This window comes from Leopardus geoffroyi, chromosome D1, assembly GCF_018350155.1.
Source record: "Leopardus geoffroyi isolate Oge1 chromosome D1, O.geoffroyi_Oge1_pat1.0, whole genome shotgun sequence".
Lineage (NCBI taxonomy): Eukaryota > Metazoa > Chordata > Mammalia > Carnivora > Felidae > Leopardus > Leopardus geoffroyi.
In genome coordinates, this window is record NC_059329.1 from 98639311 (window position 1) to 98647052 (window position 7742).

Consider the following 7742-nt stretch of genomic DNA (forward strand, 5'->3'; position numbering starts at 1 on the left):
ACCATTCCTGCTACTGATCATGGACAGTTCTGTCTCCTGACTAGACCTTGCCTGGTCTGGGCCGGGAGACGGTCAGGGTCCTCACCTCCTACCCCGGCTGTGGATGGGGCCGTCTCACTGGGCAGAACAGCAGTGTCTTGGCCTGTTTGGACCATTATAACAAAATACCACAGACTGTGTGGCCCATAAACAGAAATTTATTTCTCACAGGTCTGGAGGCCGGATGTCCAAGATCAGGGTGCCAGTATGTCAGGTTCTGGTGAAAGCCCTCTTTCGGGTCTCAGACTGCCAACTTCTTGCCCTGTCCACACATGGTGTAAGGGCCAGGGAACTCCATGGGGTCTCTTTCATAAGAGCACTGATCCCATTCATAGGGCTCCACCCTCATGACCTAAGCTCCTCCCAAGGGCCCCGCCTCCTAACCCCATCACACGGGCATTAGGATTTCAACACTGAACCTGTAGCAGGCAAGAAACTCCCGAGCATGAGGCAGAGTAGAAGTCTATCGTGCAGCCAGGCCACCAGGGTGCCCCTTGGGTGCCAGGTTAGTTGGCAGGATCCCCCATGGGTCCCAGACCAGGAGCCCTGGCGATGGGTAAGTCTTCCCGCCCAGCAGGATCCATTCTGCCACTCAGGTCTTCCCAGTCTCAACACAGTCTCAGGGCCACTTCCTCCCTGATGACCAAGTCACTTAATATTTCTGGATTTCAGTGTCCTCGTCTGCATTGTGGGGAAAACATAGTACCCCTTCCCACGGTTGCGGTGCCAGTGAAATAACACCCAATGCCGTGCCTGGCACAGGGCCAGTGGTCAGTAACTGGGAGCAGCACTCATCATTGTTGTTAATAACAGCCTGGGCGGCACTAGAAGGTTTGGTGACCCATCTGTGAGGATCTTTGCAGAGCAGGAGCAGAAGAGATGAGGTCTTGCCCAGCGTGGGGCAGTAAAACCTGGCAGCAGCAGGATCTGGGTAGTGCATCAAGGGGCCACCTGCTGTTCTCCCCACCCAAAGGACTGGCACCTATTTCTCTGGCACCTCAGACTCAACCACAATTCTTCCTCCGGCTGGTCCTGAGACATGGTAGTTGACAAGGTCCTGAGCAAGGGAATACTCAATGCTTAAGAAGGGGATGGGGGTTTGGGGCCTCCCCTGCCACTCCAGAGTGAAGACTTGATCCTTAAACCGTGCTAGGGCTGGGAGAGGCAAAGGGCCACACAAGTATCAGATGCTGTCACTGGGTGTTGGCTATATGTCAGGCTCTGTGCAAAACACATAGACACTAACTGTGCACCATGGGGCTTACTCCTCCAGCCATTAGGAGAGCAGGTATGTGTCTGTTATCAGCATCAACAGAAACATCCCCATTTGATAAAGGCCTCAGAAAAGGTGAGAAAACTGCTCAAGGTCCCACAGCCAAAATGTGGCAGAGCCAGAATTTCAATGAACTTTATCTGATAGAAGCCTCCAGCCTCTCCAGGATGATTTAACGTGAGTCTTGCTGCCCATGGCTCTGGCATCAAGAGGGCACTGCACTTATTTGAGTCAAGGAAATGGATTGCTTGCAGAGCCCGTCCATGACCCAGCCTGGGCCTCCAGGCCTGTTCCAAACATTGGAGACAAGAGGCAAGCCTGAAAAGGGGGTCCACCAGGAGGCTGCCTCTGCTGGCACTTGTATGAACACCTGTGTGCGTTCGTGTGTGTGTGTGTGTGTGTGTGTGTGTGTGTGTGTGTGTGTGTGCCTGCACCCACAGGCACGTGTAGACCCATGAGCCCAACCTCCACCTTGGCCTGGGAGAGAGTGAGGAAGGACTCTCTCCTGGCAGGTGAGGTGGGAAGGGCTAGGTGGCTCCACTGTCATCCCCACCTCAGTTCCTGGGAGAAGCTCTGATATTTTCCTGGAACGCTGGCTACGGGGCTGGAGGCCTTTGGTCTCCACAAAGTCAAAAAGGGCACCGGCAAACTTCTCCAGAATCAGTTCTGACTTTATTTGCCTCTCTGAGCGTCCAAGACAGATGGTGGACTCGGCTCAAGTGGGGGCAGGCTCTCTCAGAACACTTCATCCCCAGATCCCACTAGCTCCTGAAAATCAACTTCCAAATGACCTTGCTCCAGAGCAAGCCTCACCCCAGACTCTGAGCCCTGCAGAATGGCTCCCGCATACTTGTCCCACGGGATGCAGCCTGGCATGGTGTGAGGAGCATGAACCTTGGGGTCATCGGAATTTCAGCCCGGACTGATAGGCGCCATGAGGCCTGAGGCAGGTGACCCAACCCTTCAGAGCCTTTGTTTCCTCCTCTGTAAAATGGGGGTAATAACCACCCATGGTAGGTGCAGCCAGTGTGAATACTCCTACCGCTTCCTTTCCTCCTTCCTCCTTCTGGCTCTCCTTAACCTCCACTGACCACTTTACCGCCTAGCTTCGGGGCCCTCATTTCTCAGAATCCTCCCAGCTGTGGCCCGGCCTCGGAGCTTCCCAGGAGACAGTGGTTTTGCCACCCTTTCCTTGTGGCCTTCCATGGGCCAGCTCCCCTGAGAGCAAAGGCCTCAGAGCCCTGCGACTGGGGCCCCACCCTCTTGGTAAACACCAGTTGGGCACCAACTGACCTCAGAACGGAAGTGCTCGCCTGGGACCCTCCTCTTCCAGCCCTGCCCACTGCTCTATGTTCCAGGGGAAGTGCCAGGCAAACCTGGCATCCTCGCACCCAGGCCGCCTCCATCCTGGAAATAGGCACTTGGAGCCAAACCCTTGGCTGAAGGTAGAAGGAAGTTAAAAGTCCCTGAATGACGCTTCTCTCCTGGCCTTCCCAGACAGGGCAAGTGCTCTCTAATTTAAATTTTCTTTAATGATCCTGATAGACAGCCATAAGGAGGACTTTACTGTTACCCGTTGTTTCTTAACAACAAAGACAGAAATTAAATATGACAAAATATGAATCATTTTAATTCTGGGCAGTGGGGATGTGAGTGTTTTATTGTTGTTGTTGTTGTTGTTTTTGTAACACCTTTTTCTGTATTGTAAAAATTGCCCAAATTGCTCTAAATACAAATATTTTTTATATACTTTTTAATTTTTTTTAATGTTTATTTATTTTTGAGAGAGAGCACGAGCAGGGGAGGGGCAGAGAGAAAGGGAAACAGAATCCGAAGCAGGCTCCAGGCTCTGAGCTGTCAGCACAGAGCCTGACTTGGGACTTGAACTCATGAACCGTGAGATCATGACCTGAGCCAAAGTTGGATGCTTAACTGACTGAGCCACCCAGGCACCCCTTTTATATATATTTTTTAAGTGTCTTATTTATTTTTGAGAGAGAGAGAGAGCGAGCACGCAAGCAGGGAAGGGGCAGAGAAAGAAGGGGACTGAGGATCTGAAGCAGGCCCTGTGCTGACAGCCAACGAGCCTGATGTGGGGCTCGAACTCACCAACCATGAGATCATGACCTGAGCCAAAGTCGGACACTCAACTGACTGAGCCACCCAGGTGCCCCCAAATAAAAACATTTTTTTAAGATTTTAGTTTTACATAATCTCTACACCCAACGTGTTGCTCCAACTCACAACCTGAGATCAAGAACCACACACTCTACCCACCAAGCTAGCCAGGCACTCCTAAATAAAAATATTTTTAAGTCAATAAGATTCATATGGGCTTATTGAGGGAAAATTCAGGAAATACCAAAAAGTAGAAAGAGAAAAGTAAGAATCACTAGAATCTCTCCTCTGGAACCAGATCATTTATCTATTGGCTTAATCTCCTTCAGGTCCTTTTTCTAGCATATATTTATGTCCTTTTATTCTTTTTTAATTGAAATATAATTGACATGTAACATTGTATTTACTTTAGGTTCATTTTATTCTTTTTACCCAAAAAAATGGAATTATATTATTTAATGATCTTTTATCCCCCTTCACAATGTATTTTGGACAGTTTCCCATACCCTTGGACGTTAATATTTACTTTGTTTTAATGTCTATTTATTTACTTTGAGCAAGAGAAACAGCATGGGCAGGGGAGGGGCAGAGAGAGGGGGAGAGAGAATTCCAAGCAGACTCCACCCTGTTAGTGCAGAGCCCGACATGGGGCTCAAACCCACGAACCAAGAGATCATGACCTGAGCCAAAATCAAGTCTTTCGCTTAACTGACTGAGCCACCCAGGCCCCCCTGACATTAATATTTACTTTAGTACACTTCAGTTTTTTTCCCATGTAATCATGAATAATATATTCATATATTTTTTATATTGGGATCCATATGGATCCCATTAGGGTCATACCATTTATACCACTTATTATTTTTTCTTATCTGAAAAGTAGTATACTTTTGTGGTGGAAAAGTTAGAAAATACAGATGAGCAGACAAGTGACCATGGAAAAATAAAAACCCTTGCAGCCTCACCTCGCTGAAATAATCCTTGCTAACATTTTTGTTTTTAACCTTCCTGTCCATGTTTTTATGTACATAGGCATATATATGTATATATATATATACGTATATATATGAAAGCACGCATTTTACAGTAAAATCTGAATCATGTGATTCATATTATTTTTAACTTTTTTTATTTTAAATTTTTTTGTCTTCTTAACAATACATCTTACATGGATGAGGATGGTTTCAGCTACAAATGACAGAAAACCCAAAGTAACACATGTTAATTTCTCTCTCTAGGAACTCATGTCCAGAGGTAAGTGGCCCAGCCTGGTAGAGCAGCCCTGTGACCATCAGGGACACAGGCCCCTTCCACCTGGGGCTCTCCATCCAAAGTGCATGCCTTCCTCTAGTGGCCCAAGGTGGCCCTTGAAAGAAGCAGCAGCAGAAAAGAGAGCTCCTTCCCCTCAAAGGACGCTTCCTGGAATCCACACGCATCACACCTGCTCATACCCCACTAGCGGGATATAAGTCCCACAGAACCCCGGGAAATAGTAGGGGTGATTTATCTAAGTAGGGCTTTTATTTGCTATAGATGGCTGACTTCTCTGCCACATTTTACAAACATCTTTCCAGTGCACATAGTTTTATGTCCCTTTTTTTTCTCTTATTTTTTGGTGAGTGTTTGACCCCATCATTAAATATTCGTCAAAAGACGAAGAGTAGGGGATGGGGGCGGGGGTAGGGAGTGTGTGAGAGGAGACCGTGGACTTTCAGGAGCCAGGAGAGACCTGGTCCTGTAGAGGCTTAGGGGACTTGATGGAGCCCAACTCATTCACATTCAAGATCAACCAATGCTTTCTGTGCCCCTACTCAGGGTCATACCCTGTGCCAATGTCTGAGAAATGTCTCAGAGAAAGACCATCCCTGCTCTCCAGGAGCCTAGTCAAGTCTAAATTCTCAAATGTTAGAGTTCAGCCTGCAGTGTTGCCTCAAACGCAGAATCCTCAGACCCACACCCGAATACCTGATGCAATCCGTGTTGGTGAGTCTAGAATCTGCTTGTCTTTCAGTCCCCTCAGGTGACAGATGAGCGTGACCAGGAACCATTTTGATGGAGAAATATAAGTCTAAGCATTTGAAGGAAGTCTCTAAACCAGGCAAACCTGGAGCCTCCATCAGCTCAGTATGTAGCTTGAATCTCGACTGAGCCTTAAGCTATAACAAAATAGGGGCAACTGGGTGGCTCAGCCAGTTGAGCGTCCAACTCTTGATTTGGGCTCAGGTCATGATACCAGGGCTGTGGGATTGAGTCCCTTGCAGGGCTCCACACTAAGCGTGGAACCTGCTTAAGATTCTCCCTCTGCACCTCCTCCACTCTGTCTTGTGTGCGCGTGCTCTCTTTATACATACAAAAGAAGAAAGAGAAGGAGAAGGAGAAGAAGAACAACAACAAAATGAGGACACCTGCCAGATACACCTGAACCCAAATCTCAGTTTCATCCTGAGTGACCTCAGGCAAATTATTTAACCTAAGACTCAGTTTTCCCATTTGTGAAATGGGAATAATCATGTGCTTCCCGTGTGAAAATAAACCTCAGTGCTTAGCAGAGTGTCTGGCACTCAACAAATGCTATATCTTATTATTAAGTTAATTTAAATGGTCTCTAGGTAAGTAATTATGGTGAGGGACAGGAGACAAGCTATATAAAGCATCTTATACACCTGGCTCATGGTGGCAGTCATTCAATAAATGGCTATTATTACTCCTACATCCTCGCATCCATTTCAATTCTAGGCAAGCATTTCATCTCCGCAAGCTGTACCCACCACACAATTTTGTCCTCTTAATAGGAATCATGAATGAAGCCATGGATTCATGGCCCTGAATTGTAGACTTAATGTCTACCCCTACTGCCTGCCCCAGCATGAAAGAGGTTTTCTCAGGGCCTTCCAGAAGGATGTGCAAACAGGTCAGCATGGGACTTGAGTGGGAACCTCAAGTCCCTACTTTCAACCCCCTGCTTTTGGGGGAGCCAGGCATAGCCCTGGGCCATTCACCCAGCACCGAGGGTCAGGGAGCTGTGCTCATCCAGGACCGCCGTGAGGCAAGAAGGGAGAGGCAGGGTGGCTGTTGATAACTACATTTTCAAGTGTTCTGTGGATGGCGCGGTTACCATGGTGATGCTGATGGCTCTGAGCAGAGCGGCAGCCTCTCTTGAGTTGTGAGTCAAGTTCAGCTTTATTTATTTAAAAAGAAAACCAACGCCCTGACCTGTGAAGGACAAAGCAACACACAGGTAGAGGCCGGGGCGACCGTGGCAGAGGTGAATCAGCACACTCCTCGCAGGCCACCCGTCTTCTGACGTCAGATGACCCACCTGGCTACCAGGCCTGGAAAAGTCCACAGAGCTATGTGGCGAGGCCGGCATCTCAAACTGTGGCCCAGGAGAGGAAGCACAAAGAGAGGCCACATTGCCAGTCAGAAACCTCTTACTAGGAAGCAGATCCCATCAACTCTGGCCCGAGGGCCAGACTCTGAGGAGACTCAGCTCCGCCCTGGTGTGGGAGTCCACAGAGCCCAAGGAGATAGGCAAGTCCGGCTCAGAGTCTGGCCCTGAGATGACCAGGGCTGGCTGACCCACCCCCCAGTGCACACACTAGCAGTGCCCTGTGGGGCAGGGCGGCGGGGGGTGGGGGCAGCAGGGTCCTGGAAAGGAACACAAAAATGTTCACCATGGGGCAATGGGGCCCCTTTAACCAGAACTCCTGCAGGGAAAGAGGGAATCATACCAGCACCTACTGGCAGGGTGGCCCTGAGAATGAAGTGCGATAATATTTGCAAATGTTTAACATAGAGCCTGGCTGACACATAGTCAGCACTGGACAACTGTGGGCTATTGTTAACTTTTGTTCAGGCCCTTATCTTAACCCACCTGGATAGAACAGCCACAGCCTCGACCTGATTCGTTGATTCTAGTCTTGCTCACTTCCAATCAATTGCCCATACCACAGCAGGGTGGTTTATTGAAAATGCATCCTGATCATGCTCTTTTTCTCCAAAAAATCTGCCAGTGGCTCCATTTACCTTCAGGATAACTCTTAGAATTCCTTGGAGGGGCCTAGGCCTTGCACGATCTGGCCCTTGGCTGCCCTCTCCAGCCCTGTATCTCACCACGCCCTGCCGGCCTTGATAAGTTTTGGCTAGTACCCTAATGTCAGCACTCTCCCCAGGGTGCCAGGCTCTGCCGTACCTCCAGGATCTTTGGCATGCTGTTCCCTTTGCCCAGAAAGCCTAGCAAACACCTACCTATCCTCCAAGACCCACATCAAGAACTCCCTGTACTGTGAAATCTTCCTGTCTTCCCCTCACA